Source organism: Chlorocebus sabaeus, chromosome 4, assembly GCF_047675955.1.
Source record: "Chlorocebus sabaeus isolate Y175 chromosome 4, mChlSab1.0.hap1, whole genome shotgun sequence".
Lineage (NCBI taxonomy): Eukaryota > Metazoa > Chordata > Mammalia > Primates > Cercopithecidae > Chlorocebus > Chlorocebus sabaeus.
In genome coordinates, this window is record NC_132907.1 from 4,695,232 (window position 1) to 4,712,206 (window position 16,975).

Consider the following 16,975-nt stretch of genomic DNA (forward strand, 5'->3'; position numbering starts at 1 on the left):
CATCAGCCTTTAGGGAATAGCAATTTCCTCTTTCCCTCAGCCTTGCCTCCCCACAACACAAACGTAACTTTTTAAACTGTTTATCTTTGATCAAAAATATATTACTTAGCATACTAAGTAAACAGCCGAACAATTTGTCATAGAAATTATTGCTTCCTGTGGCTATTTTTAGTGGCTTTTTTCCCCCATATTTTCTGGGCAATTGGTATTAAGGCTGATAACCCTGCCATTTGTTTCTGTAATGATCTCAGAAAAACATTTTGAAATACGATCTGCTCTTTAGTGTAATGGATAAACTACTATGCTGCCAGGAATTATACCCAACTTCCTCGCTCAATAGTCATGGGAACTTAAACAACAACCACAACCCACACACATAATGCAGGAAACGATACGGAACACACATATTACATTTCTGTGGTGATGTGGTTACCAAGAATGGCCGCTCTAGCATTGCTGAAGTATCAGAAATATTAAGTCAAGATGATACAAAATATGAAAATGCTGATATACTATACTCAATTGCAAATTATTTCGCTGTTTGAAAGTTTACGAGCCACCTATTAAATGATGAATTTTCTCTAAGATAATGCATTTAAATATAAAAAAGAAAGCATTTTAAATAGAATGCCATTCAGTTTTGCTTTTTGCTGTAATACAAAATCCTTCTCAGTGCAATATATATTTGCAATGCTTCTATTATTCTTGAATACAGCTTTGTTATCTTTATCTTAATTTGAATTTGAAAATATTATAATAAAACAATCAGCATGCTTCTATTGTTTATTATTTATAAATTCTTTTTAATATCAATATTAGAGAAGTTATATATTTGGACACATTGCCTATTTTTCTGTTTCCGACAATTGCTGTGGATGATTTATTATTTGTATATTTTTATTTTTTTAACTATAATTTTGGAACTACACCGCATCTTATGTTTGGAATAGACCTTAAAAGTTAGGGGTTATCAGTTCTACTTGTTTCTTCTATGTCTGACATATATCCAGAGCACATAAAACAAGTCTTTACTTGTTTTCTAATACTTACTGATTGTACTGTGGATAGTTTGAATTTAGAGACAAATATTTACTTCCTTTTTATCAAAAATATATCTATTATCCTACTTCTTATGTTTAAGTGAATGCTTTCATTTTGTTTCTTAATATAGAACTACCAATAATTCCATGAATGGTGAAAGAAAAATAAGTTTTGTTGTTTCTCTTCTAATATCTGTCTTAATCACTAATCGGATAATTAAAAAAAAAATATATATATATATATATATATTCTCTCCATATATAGAGAGAGAGAATTTCATGCTCCATACTATGCTTCCCAAATCCTCTATCCCTTAAAAAGATTATGGAACCTGGAACCTGGAGAGAGAGAAAAAAATGAAGTCAAACAATATCTCAGAAATATAGAGACTCGGGATCTGTGAAGTCACTTCTGATGTGGAGATGCTTTTTGAAGTTTTAAAATGACAGTGTTGAAACATCTCTCTGCCTCCCCTTTGCGCTCTCTCACATCCGCTTAAGTGTCTTTGTCAGAAATATTCTTCTGGTAACTGTGACTCAAGCCAAGAATTCTCTACAGAATTCTTAAAAATATTTGTTAACAAATGAGAAAGTTTATTACTGAGGGCAGATCTCATTTTAAAAGTGTTATTCTATTACTAAATGTGCAAAATTGGATACATATATATAGACACACACATATGTATATATGCACACAACTGCTTAGCAATCATGTTATATATTCCTCAAAATTTCATTTATCTTTATGGCATAAGACTATCTAGAGTAATTCTCAATGTCTGTTTTCTGACCAAGAGAAGGTGGAGATGTAAAATGATATTATTTTTTCTTCCTAAAATTGTCATAGAAACATGTTAAGTCCTTAGCTTCCTGGTCCCCACTGAGGTCCAGAACACATGGGTAGATAACATAGCAAAATCAAAGATCACTTGATTTTACAAGATAAGTTTCACATCTCATCTTTTACAACCCAAAAGGAACATAAGTTCAGAACAATAATAAAGCTAATATGTATGTTTTTATTAACAATCTTGTATGATCTGAGCATATGTTGTGTTTTAGGAAGCAATAGTTGAACTACAGAATTTCAATATTGTAAAGAATTATAGAAATTATAATGCAGGACAAAAGAAAAAAATTCTATATAGCCTCTATTAGATTCAAATTAGTATGATAAGAAAAATATACAACCAAAGGTATAATTTTGTCATCACTTCAAACTGTCAAGCACAATTTAAGAAATGTAAGGAGTATGCCTGCACAAAGAAAATCTGGCAATACTTTTCCAATTTTCCTAACGCCTAGGATGTAGGCAGAACATACTGATGAAAAACAATTACCTAATAAAATTCTGATATAAGATATAAGAAAATAATCCTGCTTAACAGAAGTGCAATTTAATCATTCAATTTTATTACATTTTTTACATTTTCAAATTAAAGTAGAATGCTTAAAAACAGAGAAGTAGCTTTGAAAAATTTTGAATGATTAAAAAAATGAAGAGTAAGTGAGAAAAATTCCAAAGGAAAATGGGTGTAAATTAATGCAAACAGTACTTGAGAGACGTCGTTCTGAAGGATAGCTTTTTGTACAGATCCATTTTAAAAATCTCAATTATTCAAGGAATGCATTGATTTTAACATCTTTTTTTCTTCACAGGCTTTGTTATGAAAATAGGTATATATAATGAAGTGGGCTGCAAGGAAATTACATTTTGCAAATACTCTCCTCTTATATCAAAGATAAGGGCCATTCAAGAGTCTCATATATTAGACTAGCTTTGTCCCAGTGGAAACATAAAGGAAATTGTGACAAAATATACATTTTTCTTGATCAGTTAAGACTGTACTCTAGTAAGTAGCATTTTTTTCCCCAGAATAAAACTTTTTGCTCCCCTTTAATTCTTCCACAGTGTCAGTAGCGGCACATGAAAGTGCAGACGAAGGCAAGTGGGATTGCCACGTGCTCTCGTCTGGCTCTGTTCAGTCAATCGCTATGAGATTCAATTTTATTTTGAGCAATACCTGGAAGAACATATGTAAAAGTCCCTAATAGTACCTGATCCAAAACTGGTTTTTAAAAGACAACTACTCTGTTTTACTTCTTGACATGTAACCAGAGATCTTGGTATGATTTGATTTAGTCTGTTATCTCTGTGTATTCCTCCCGGTCAAATTCCTTAATTACACAAAACCCGTGTCCTTGGAATGAACATTTGGGTGACTTTATAGGCTATTTATTTTTCTTAAATCTAGCTCTCTCATGATGAATACTAATATCTGCCATAGAGTACATACTTCTATATGCCGAGTGCTTTGTGTACATGGATATCATGATCCTTCTATTATAATGAAATGAAGGCTCAGAATGTTTATTTCAAAAGGCTCAAACCACCCTGCTGGAAAGTTTCAGAGTCAAAATTCAAACGTAATCTGTCAGATTTCAAAGCAGGTTCTCCTCTGAATATGACACACTGACCTCTTTGACATCTTTGTCCCATTATCTCAAATTGTGTGACATGTAAAAAGTTGGCCAATTCTAAAAAAATCTAAAATGTCTTCATACTGATGCCCACGGCTTTCTTGTATAGACTGTTTAGAAGTGTTTCTTGAAATTCAAATGTTGTTTTCTTTTGCATTGATAATCTTCCATTTTGTAGACACTATTAAGGGTTAACTGAGTCCTTCTAAAATAATATGTTCCCCCATACCACAACACAAAACGAAACAAAAATGAACAACGCAACTTCTTTAAACATTAACTTTGGTCTATAATGTTAAATGTGATTTTTAATTTAGAGGATTTTGTAAGGGTACTTAAAATGTAAGTAAAGAGAGAGCATTCTTATTTTTTGCATGGTATATAACTTTCAAAGTGACTAGGTGAATAAAATAATTTTAGAAGTGAAATTTGTATTAATCATAGAACTTCTAGGAATGGCTGGTAATGCAAAAAAATGATTTTCAGTCTGCTTTCCCTAGGATACAACTTCCTTTCTTCAGGGAAAGCTAAGCCAAGTTATCATGGATACAAACTGGCTGTGGTTGGGCCGGCAGCCACTTAACGTATCCCTTAGCTGATAATAAAGTGTATGGTCAGCAGCTGATTTTAAAAAAGAGAGAAAGAAAGAAAGAAAGAAAGAATAAAGAGGGAATGGAAGAAAGGAGTAACAAAAGCACCACTAGAAGATACTATGATAGTGATAAAAACAGGGATACAATCTAATTTGCCTCAACATTGGATGTCAAAATATTTAAATAAAACAATTATACTTGTATAATACATCGTTATTATAAATAAATTCTTTAAAACTTGTCCAACATAGAGAAGATACTATAAAGAAAATTTAATTATCTGCTTCACTATATGCTCCTCAATAATAGAAATCGTTGTTTACTTTCTTCAATGATGTGTGTAAAGTATCTGGATCAGGCCTGGAACTTAGTAGGTATTCAATAAATATTTTATGCTTGACTTAATTATTTCATAATATTCTAATCTTGTATTCTGATGTTAATAAAGAAATTCAGGAGAAACAAGTTTTACTTTTGAATATTTAAGCATTTTATGTGGAGTTCTAATTTTCATTTGTATAAATGTTTAATATCATGGATATTAAAACTACTCTTCCATACGGGATCTTGTGCCATTTTAGAGTGAGGACCCTGTAGTCAGACTGTCCACATTAGCATCCTGGCATTACCACATAGTAACTTTGTGGCCAAGAGAAAATGGCAATTTACTTGGGACTTGGTTTCTTGTGTACACAAGATAGGTGTTATTTAGGTATCTATCTCATAAAGTTGAAAAACTACATATTCAAGAGGAGTTTGGGTTCTAGAATTACATTCTATTTGATATATAAAATAGATACTCATTCATGGATGTATAAATGTGGTACTCATGTATAGACAGTCTTAAAAATAACTTACGGAATTAAAGGATCTGAACGATTTTTAAAGGGTCAGCCATCTTAAGAACATTCTCAATATCTTTGTTTTGGGGATTGAAATGTACATATTGGTACCTCTTTCAGGATATACACCTGATAAAAGCACACATTAAGCCATTGCCAGTTCAAACAACACTTCATATGAATTTGAAAGAAAGCCTAGACAAGAAGCAGAATTGGAAGAGAATAATAAAAGCTAAAGTTTATTGGGCACTTGCTAATGCTCTAAGCCATCAAATATCAGGTAAGTTTTAGTGTGATTTCAGTGGGTCATGAAAAGGACATTGCTGGGGAAGAGAAAAATCTCCAGAGAAGTAGGGTCCACGTATAAAACCACAGACACTTTTTTTTAATACTTGAAGTTCTAGGGTACATGTGCACAATGTGCAGGTTTGTTACATACATACACATGTGCCTTGTTGGTGTGCTGCACCCATTAACTCGTCATTTACATTAGGTATATCTCCTAATGCTATCCCTCCCCTCTCCCCTGACCCCATGACAGGTCCCGCTGTGTGATGTTCCCCGCTCTGTGTCCAAGTGTTATTGTTCAATTCCCACCTATGAATGAGAACACACGGTGTTTGGTTTTCTGTCCTTGTGATAGTTTGCTCGGAATGATGGTTTCCAGCTTCATCCATGTCCCTGCAAGACAGGTATTAAAGCAATTATACCATATGAGATGTTGAGGTGGTTTAGAATGAAGAGCCTGGGAGTCAGACTGCCTGTAGTATTAATGGAATCTTGGCATCACCACATACTGATTTCATGAGCTTGGAAAAAATTACTTTATGTTTGTGACTTAGTTTCCTCTCTGCACAATATGTTTTCATATGTGAGAACTGGGTATACTATGAATTGATTAGAAGAGTTTGCTGATAGAAATTCAATAAATGTTAGCCACTAGTGCAGTCAAGAAGGCCCCATTCTCACAAAGGCCTGATGCTTAGGGTCACTATTTTGAAATTCTTAATGATTTCATCTTTTAATTTTTTTTTTTTTTTTTGTAAGGGTAGTCAAATGGACAATGGAAAAAAAACGCTGAGAGACTTGAGGTCCCTGAAGCCTCCCCACCTTCCCAGAACAGATTCTCAGATATCCAATCAGCATTCCAAAGCTGTCCTCCACCCACTGCAAGGCCTGGGCACAGAGATGAGGCAAGATGGTGTTGGCCACATGCACTCTGGGGCATCTAGGTGGGGCCTGGAGGCAGCCAAGTCTATTCCCCAGGATGGCATGTTCAGTGGGCACCCTGATCCAGGAGCTGAGTGCGTCTCAAATGTGAAGGTTGCAATCCTTCAGGGGGCTCATCTGCTGCAGATTCTGGTAGCAGGCCCGTGGGAAGGGGATATTGACTTTCCCTCCCTTGCCAGGGACACAGTGTATCAATCCAGCACTAATGCCACTAATAGTATGGACCACTGAGAGGTTGTAATCTGCACTCGCTCCGTAAGTATCCCATTCCGTGGGAGCATGACAAATAGCACAGAGAAGTTGAGAAAAAATAAATTCTGAACAAAAGAAGTTTTGTGCCTTAGTACCTTTAATGGCAGGTACTCTTTCCTGCTCTTTGAACTATACACTCTATGTTTTCACTTTTTAATGAGTTTTTAAAATTATGTAGTTGCTTATCTTAACTCCTAATTACTGAGTCTGTTAAACAAGTTTGTTTATATAATAGTTCTTGAGCCTGTAACATATGCCAAGAACTGAGAAAAAGGGAAACTGACAGGAAACCTGTGCTTGTCTAGGCTTTGATAGGTGGTGATGCACCTTGCTTTTGGCTTGCAAGGCATGTTAAAAACATTAAAAACTGCTGATGACTTTGTAAATTACTTGACTGATCTCTCCGTCTCTCTCTCTCTTAACGAGGGTTTGGCTGGAAATAGTTCTATTAGTAGAAACACTTAGAACAAGAATACAGTTGCTGAGAATTTACATTTGATTTATTCAGCAAACGTCATATAGAAACAGCTTCCTGACTTTGTTGGCTTAACACCATCTCCTCTCTTTGTTTTCAGCAAGGGCTATAATTTCTAATACTTCTAATAGTGTCTCAGGAATCAGAACTAATACAGAAAGAATATCAAAAGTAAATGCAGAGCAGCAAATAATCGCTTATACGAGAGACAGTGTAGAAGGCTGATGGAAAACCTTAAACAGTAGGACCATGGTAACATAATGAAATCAACTCAGTAAAATTATGCCATCTCATTGATGGCTAAAGGACCAGGGTTTCTTCCAAATTCAGGGCAATCTTAGTAAATGTGTTCATTTCATATTTAAAACAAAGGACATGAATAGTATTTTATTCCATGTCAAATACATAACATAATACTGGTTTTCTTTTCATATAATGGGTTCGCTTACTAGATAGAACGTGAATCTTTCAAGTGAGTTTTGAATTTTCGAATTGCAACTCAACACTAACTGTTTCAGTGAGTTAGGATTCTTTTGAACTAAGAATTATGACACATTTTAGGAGATAATTAGGAAAAACAAATCCAAATGGAACTAAATATCTAATAAGAAGCATAAAAGTTTACCTTAAGAGATACGTTTTCTTATTTTTCATCACTCTATGTGATTGTGTTCTATTCAAGGGTGGGCAAACTCTAGCCCATGGGCCAAATCCAGCCTGCCATCTGTTTTTATACAGCCTACAAGCCAAGAATCATTGTATTTTATGTGGTTAATAAAAAGAATATTATGTGACATGTAAACAATTCAAATTTTATTGTCTATAGATAATCATTTGTTTATGTATAGTCTATGTCTGCTTTCTCATACAAGACAGAGTTGAGTACCTGTGACAAAGTCCGTGTGGCCCACCAAGACTAAAATATTTGCTGTCTGATCCTTTGCAGAAAAATTTTGCTGACTCTGTTCAAGCTCACCTACTGATCGTTCCGTGAAATAAAATACCACAGAAAATGAATGCTTGCACAATAGTCTGAGTTCAGGCAACTTAAGCAAAATAACTGTTTTCATTCCCTCTAGTACCTTAATTTTAATTAATGAGTAATAAAAATTTCTAAAGTAGTTATTGCAACAGTAGAAAAGCAACTCTAAAAGTGAAATAGACTTTTGCAGCTTACAAGAGAAATATAGCCACTTCTGCCCAAAAAAGTTTTTAGACTTTGTGCCCAGCTTCAATCTAGACATGCCATGATTCCAACAATGACAGCATATCGTAAGAGAGGACAGAGTTGGCAAAAATCTGACTTCAGCCCAGCTGCATGAATTTGCTCCAGTATTCCAGCAGGGCCCTGGATCAATAGGTCTCTGGTGAGAACACAGATTAACTAGATGTCTCCTCAGTAGAGATCTGGTTTCTATTCTCCAAGCTACTTGACTTCATGTAATTTAGAAGGTCATTTTTTTTTCGTGTTTCTTTCAGAGCTAGTACAACCATCCATTCTCAAGCATGTACCAAGCCGTCACTGGAATGTAAAATATTTATTTTCATGCAAATGTGGGCATATATCTGGAAACTTCTGGTTCCAACCTAATGGGCCAGGCTTTGAAAATAACTTTCTCAATGTGTTGAAGAATGTGTTCTCCATTTTTATGGCCTTGCTTTACTTACTATTATAGTGATTGTTGTACACCATTACACTTTAAATATATATTTATATCTTTACACACTTTGCTCATCATATGCACTTTAAAAAGATGCTTCTAAGTAGAATAAAAAGATATTTTCATTTATGACAATTCCACTCTGTGAGGCAAAGATGAGAGTTTGAATTCTTATATTAAGAGTCTTAAACAAACTGTTTAACTTGCACTTATTTCACTTATTTTTCTTTAAAATAATTACTTTCTAGGCAGAAGTCAATATCTTTTACCTGTAACTTAAAGAAGTAAGACTTTCACTAGCACTACAAAGTTACGGCATTGCTTTTTACTTAGAGCTTGTAGATTTACTAGACTGTTGGTTGAAATGCCAATGTAAGTTTAGAGTATCACTTAGAAAAATCATTGTATTTGCAAAACAAATAGATCCTCAAAATCCTTATTATATGACCAGCTTAAAAAGAAATGGGGACTAAAAAAATCAGATATTTTAAAAAATAGTTTTAGCTCTGAACCCACTGAGATACTTAAACTCTAAGTCAAGTGCTTAGATCATAGGAAAATAGTTCCAGACCAATAAGTCTCAAGCTGTTCAGACACTTTCTAGGATGATTTTTTTCCTACCGGTATGTAAAGAGAAACTTAATTTTAAAAAGAAAGTTTAAGCAACAAGTTTCTACAGTACATAGCAAGCCCTATATGTATAAATAACCTGCAAAGATTTGATGCCTGCTGAATTCTAATCTCACATATACATTTAGTTAGATCTAATTTACAAACATAAAACAAGTTTACCAGATTGCCAAGCAAATTAAAATGAGAAAAAGGAAACCAGCCACTTTTTTGCTCACAAGGAGACACAGAATGAGAATCTCATTCTTGCTCTGTTACTAATAGAAATTCTTAGATTATAGCCTTAATGTTAATTCAACTTTGGCCATATTTATTTTATTTTTAATGTATATATTTTTTCCAGAAAAATTAATTTGATAAGTATTTCCCTTTCTTTCCCAACTGATTGGTCTAAATTTCTGTTATAAAACCAAACAGGCGGCTGGGCACGGTGGCTCACGCCTATAATCCCAGCACTTTGGGAGGCCAAAGTGGGCGGATCGCCTGAGATCGGGAGATTGAGACCAGCCCAGCCAACATGGTGAAACCCCATCTCTACTAAACATACAAAAAAATTAGCCAGGCATGGTGGTAGGCGCCTGTAATCACAGTTACTCAGGAGGCTGAGGCAGGAGAATCATTTGAACCCGAGAGGCAGAGGTTGCAGTCAGCTGAGTTTGGGCCATTGCACTCCAGCCTGGGTGACCAGGGCGAGACTTCATCTCAAAAAACAAAGACACAAACAAACAACAACAACAACAACAAAAACACAGGCATTTCTTATACCATTGTTGAGTTGGAAATACCAGTGAATTTGTACGTGTCATGATATCTCTTGTCATTTGGCTCTCTCACCCTAAAATGGGAACTTTGGCCACTTTGTGAACATCTATTCGTTCCATCACTGGTTATTAGCTTTGCACCGAGACTCAATTTTTCTTTTTTTAAATTATACTTTAAGTTCTAGGGTACATGTGCACAATGTGCAGTTTTGTTACATAGGTATACATGTGCCATGTTGGTTTGCTGCACCCATCAACTCTTCATTTACATTAGGTGTTTCTCCTAATGCTATCCCTCTCCTAGCCCGCCAACCCCAACAGGCCCTGGTGTGTCATGTTCCTTGCCCTGTGTCCATGTGATCTCATTGTTCACCTCCCACCTATGAATGAGAACATGCGGTGTTTGGTTTTCCGTCCTTGTGATAGTTTGCTTAGAATGATGGTTTCCAGCTTCATCCATGTCCCTGGAAAGGACATGAACTCATCCCTTTTTACGGCTGCATAGTATTCCATGGTGTATATGTACCACATTTTCTTAATCCAGTCTATCATTGATGAGCATTTGGGTTGGTTCCAAGTCTTTGCTATTGTGAATAGTGCCACAATAAACATACGTGTGCATGTGTCTTTATAGTAGCATGATTTATTATCCATTGAGTATATACCCAGTAATGGGATCACTAGGTCAAACGATATTTCTAGTTCTAGATCTTTGAGGAATTGCCACACTATCTTCCACCTTCTGCAATGGTTGAACTAATTTACACTCCCACCAACAGTGTAAAAGTGTTCCCATTTCTCCACATCCTCTCCAGCATCTGTTGTTTCCTGACTTTTTAATGATCGTCATTCTAACTGGCGTGAGACGGTATCTCATTGTGGTTTTGATTTGCATTTCTCTGATAAGCAGTGATGGTGAGCATTTTTTTCATATGTCTGTTGGCTGCATAGATGACTTCGAGTCTCAATTTTTCTAAATATAGTGCTGGGCATTTTTCATTTTTCTTAATGCAGATCAACCTTTATTGCCTTTGACTTTGTATGTGCTGCCCTGGCCTTCTTTCCATTTCAAGCCCATTCCCTACATGCAAAAGTGGGGGGAAAAAAACCAATTTTTTTTTAAGGTACAGAAGTTATGCTCTATATGAGATAATGGAGAATTCATGAATTCAGCAACATTTTTGTTACCTCTCACCAAAGCTTCTTTTCAAATACCCAGTGACTCAGAAAACCTCTCATGAAAATAGTTCCTCCCACTTAGTTTATTGCAGATGTTTTTTAACTTCTATTTTTGGCTCAGGGAACATGTGCAGGTTTGTTATACAGGTAAATTGTGTGTTGCGGGCGTTTGGTATATATATTATTTTGTCACTTAGGTGATAAACATAGTACCCAATAAGTAGCTCCTACCACTTTGAATGAACCATCCATCAATCAGGCCTCCTCTGCCATGGTTGCATTCTTGCCACCAATCTAGGAAATAAAAGTTGTTGATTGGCAGTCTTCTGTCATGTAATTTTTTTTTAATTTTATTTTTATACAGGGTCTCATTCTGTCGGCCAGGCTGGAGTACAGTGGTACAATCTCAGCTCACTGCAGCCTCTGCCTCCCAGATTCAAGTGACTCTCCTGCCTCAGCCTCCTGAGTAGCTGAGATTACAGGCCTGCGCCACCATGCCGAACTGATTTTTGTATTTTTAGTAGAGACGGGGTTTCACCATGTTGGCCAGGCTGGTCTCAAACTCCTGACCTCAGGTGATCCACCTGCCTTGGCCTCCCAAAGTGCTGGGAATACAGGCGTGAGCCACTGAGCCCTGCCTGTCAGATAATCTTTTCTAAAGGAAAAAATTGCAAATCTTTATTTCTGTAGAATATGTGTATTGATTACATTTTTATTTTCTGTTTAGCTATTTATTTGAGAAATGCAGAAACGGGTGAAGATAATTAGGAGAAAAATAACATATTATTTTTGTGAAAATATAGCTTAAAATGAAATTAAAGCACTGTATTTATGATTTGTAACAGAACATTGGATACCTTTCAAAATCACTCAAGAAGTAACATTCTAAAGTGGATTTGAACTAATGACCTAGATATAAAGACTATGTGAGTCACTAATTGTAGCCCTCAGACACCAAGTCCACTAAGGATAAATAGTGTTAATTTGTGTGATCTTTAGGACAAGAACACTTAGATAAGGCAATACATTTACCAGTTTAAATTGATACAATCAACTGATTGTATTGATTTTCCAACACATCACATACATTCGTTGAAGCTCAGTGTGAGTGGCATATCCACATACATGTATAGCATATATGATTTTATAAATTCTAATAAATTGTATAAATATAAGTTCTTTTCACAAAGAACATAAATTTATTTTTATTAATAATTAATAAATAGTCTTCCATCACAATAACCATTTTAACAGGATTGTTTAGTTGGAACCATAAGGTGACGTTAGTAAAAAGGGCTGGTTTTCTGTAAATACTGGATTTTAGGACTGAATGTGAATAGAATTTGTTGGTATCCAATGACAGTTACAATTAAGAGACATTGCTACAGTGTGTGGTATGTGAAGTTAGAAAACCTGGTTTTTTAAATAATTGTTAGAGCAAATCAATTCACTTTATTTAAGTTGCTTTGATGGTAACATTTTTATCAGTTTTAAGGCAGAAGGCTAGACAAGAGACTTTTAAAAGTATATTTCATTTCTATGATCCAAAAGCATATGGTTTCAAATGACATTTCAAAATTAAAATATGTATCAATCAATAATTTAATAAAACCAGTTCCAAATAAAATTATATTTGTTTACCATTTTTTCTGCAGTTTAATTTGTATGCTAAAATATAGGATGATGAACATTTATTTTATTTTTGACTTCTTGTATTTAAAGTAAAGGAAACTTTTGCCAGCAGACATTTTATAAAACTATGCACAAATACAGAATTGAGAACTGGATCAAAACTGATGTCATTAAATTGGAAAATTATTGGTTATTTATGACAGTGCAGAACAGACGAAAAGAGTTAAAACAGGACTAGAATAAGTGAGCATTTCTCAGTCCGAGAACTTTTTAATATTAAAGTCCATTGAAAAACTGGTTTTAAAATGTTTTAAATGATTTAAGTGAAATTCATCTTCGTGATATGCTGAGCTGAGGAGAATATTTTATACAATTGTTGTGCATAGAACTCTAGCCAATAATTTTGAATGTGAAGAAATGTTCGGTAAGAGAGAAATAATCCAAACAGTTAAAATAAGGAAAGGGAAAATGAAGAAATTGATTTGCAGATTCAATTCCTTTCAATAATAGAAAGGTTCAGTTTCTTTCAGTATCTCAAGATGGTGGCATGGAGGAAAGGGATAGTAAATAAGAATGAAGTTTTTATTCATTCTCTTCTGAGTTACATTTGATTTGTTACTATGAATATGAATTTTTTATAATTAATAAAAGGCACATGTTGTGAGTGATCCAAATGAATCTAAGTTCATAATCTAGGGGACTATTCTCTAGGAGAGAGACAGAACTATACATAAATGATATATCTACTACACACCTGAATCGGGATATTCTAGGATGATTAATTTGATTCAACAAGGACATTGCATTAGTCAGCTTTGACTGCCATAACAAAATACTGTAGGCTGGGTGGCTTAAGCACCAGAAATTTGTTTCTCATAGATCTGGAGGCTGAGAAGTCTAAGATCAAGGTATCATCCAATTCGGTTCCTGGTGGGGGCTCTCTTCCTGGCTTGCTCTATGCTTAAATGAATACACACACGGACACACACACACGTGCACATACACACACAGAGCATCTTCCTCTTCTTATAAAACCACTAAGTCTATTGAATTAAGATCCCACTCTTATGACTGCATTTAATTCCTCTTCTTATAAGACTGCTGAGTCTATTCAACTAGGCTCCCACTCCTATGATTGCATTTAACCTTAATTACCTCCTAAAAGCCCTATGTCCAAATACAGACACATTGAGGATTAGGGCTGAAACATGAATGTCCAAATACAGACACATTGAGAATTAGGGCTGAAACATGAATGTGGGGAGGATACAACTTAGTTCATAGCAGACATGAATGGAGATTCTCTTTAGCTTTAAATTTGTCCTGAAAGTTGTGCACATAGGGCTTCCATCCTCATGGGTCTGATTAACATTGTCAGAGAATATTCATAGCCTAGGAGTTACTGCTTCTTCTGCTCAATGCTAAGGCAGCTGGTACTTGATGAAGTTGGTGTGAAGTTCTCTACAGATAAGAACCAATGTTGTAAATAATTAAAGTTTTTAATCCAGCAAGCATGATTTGGGTTACAGAAAAAAATAAAACACCTTGATTCAGAAATTCAAATACTAAGAACAGAAAAAAAAAAAAAATCCAAAACAACAGCAACAAAACTGAAAGAAAGAAAATATTATTAATGACCTTGGGAGGCAAAAAACAGAAAAATGATATAGGAAATGAAAACGAAATTACATGAGGCCCAAGGATGTAGACATACAAACAAGAAATTAATAAGATGCTTAGAGGAAAAGAGGAGAAACAACAAATAGTATAACAATGAGATGAAGAATAAAGAAAGCACCAAAATGAAAGGAAGACCCTAAAGAAGATTTAAAAAAGGAACTAATTTAATATTTAAACCATAATCCAATAAAACTTTCAGGGAATTAAAGATAGGACACTCCATGTTGAAAAGGCCCAGATATTTCCTGAGAACACAGTCACACAGTTATCAATTCTGGGCTATACTATAGTGCATTTTTTAGATTTTAAAGATGAAGTAGAAAATCCTCAGGGCCTCCATACAAAGCAGCAAATAATTTACAAGGACCGAAAATCAGACTGACAGCACCATTCTACTCAAAAGCATTCTACTCAAAATACAAATCCATATAAAAATGAATCAGCATTGAAACACAAATCAAGATAAGGATAAATCAGTATAGAAGAAGCAGAGGAGAAGGAGGAGGAAGAAGAGAAAGTAGAGGAGGAGGGGGAGAGTGGGAAGGAAAGAAACGAAAAACCAGAGTGTCAACTAAGGATTTTATTTTTATTCAAGCTGCTCCTCTATGACCAAGACTTTAGACAGGCAATCATTTTTAAGCATGCATGAACTCAGGGAATATTGTTCCAAAGATTCACCGTGGGAAATTTGTGTGTGTGCCTATATCCTAAATTTAATTTATAATCTTTATTCAATCTTACTGTAAACATCAACTTTTTTGTGGCTAGTCAGGATATTAAAATTCACATGGAAAATAAACTTGTAAGACTAGGAAAACACTATCCATTTGAAGCTATGAGACAAACAGTCTTACAATATATTAAAGCATGCTCTAAAGCCTCTATAATCAAAATTGTCTAATTGTATAGGTCTTCCTTTGAATTCACTGATCCTCTTTTCTTTGCCATGTCTAATCTTCTGTTATGAAAAGCAAGTAAGTTTTTCCCTCTACTTCAATTATTATACGTTTTAATTCATTCTAGAATTTTTAGTTTGATTTTCTTTTACAGTTTTGATTTCTCAGAGAAGATTCCTTATTCACTCATTAATACCATATTTTGCTTTAAATATATACATGTGTGTATATCCATGTATGTATGTATGTATGTATCTATCTATCTATCTATCATAGCTCTCTGTGTATGTGTGTGTGTGTGTGTGTGTGTGTGAAATAGCTGCTTTAAAGTCATTATCTGTGAAATCTAGTATCTAAACTACCTTGGGTTACTTTCTGTTAAACTTTTTAACTAGAGGTTACATTTTCCTGTTTACTTAGATGTCAAATACTTTCAGATTGTAGGTTGAACTTTTGGGGTGATACGTGGGATGATGTCTCCAGAGAGTTTTGCCTTGTTGTTTGTTTTCTGGTTGACATCTTGCACAGACATCCAAATTAGTGTGGATCTGTAGAAAGCCTAAAGTTTTTCCAAGTTCCTCTCTTAGTGGAATTCTACTTCCAAATTCTCTCTCCCTTGATGATTTTGTTAAGGCTTAGATTTTGGCTTTGTCAGGGCTAGTCTAGTGTAACGTGATATTACTATGAATTGGTTCTTACTCCTAATTTAGAGTATTTTTGGGGAGTCAGATGCTTTCTTCTTTTCTGGTTGGGTCTGGAATTCTCCTGTCTCTAAATACTACCTAACTTCTGTGATCTGCGTTCATCCCGTAGCAGCGATTCTATGGTAATCTCATGTCGGCATCCCACTCTGATCTTTGCTTGATCTCCATCTTGCTGCAGAGATTCAGAACGATCACGGAGCTCAATTCATGAGTCATGCTTTCCTCAGGAATGGCAGTCTGCCCTGCCTGCTGTTTAATGTCTGAAATGGTTGCCTCCTACATTTCCCCCCAATGTTATGATTGGTTAGCATACCAGGGTGAGTTTAGTTCCAGGTATTTTCTCAGAAGTAGAAGTCCCTTGTGTAGTTCCTAATTGTCTTACTTACTGGTATTTTGTAGATCTCATTCAACAAATTGAAATAGTTACATCAATATGTATTTTTTTTTCTGCTGGAAGATCCTTGCATTCTTAGGATTAATTCAAGATTGGTCAGGTTGTGTTTCTCTTCTTATATGCTATTGGGTCAAATGTGTTAGTGTTTTATATTATATTCCCAAGTGAAATTAATGTCCAGATCAATTTTTAGTGATACTTTTTCTTTGGTGATAAAAAAGTGATACCTTCAAGAATAAACTGGAAAACTTGTTATGTTATGTGTATTTGCATTTTAAAATCATTTATACAAAAGTTATTTCTTCTTTGAATAGTTGATAAAATGTTACATACCATTGTAGATATAATCTTACTTCAAGGGTACATATTTACAATTCTTTGTTATTACAGATACTACTGTAATAATAACTCTTTTATGTTTTCTTATACATATACAAGAGTTTCCTTTGAATACATAAATGAATTTGGAATTGTGATTTCACAGGACATAGACATATTACCAAAGTTTTCTCCAAAATTGTTTAC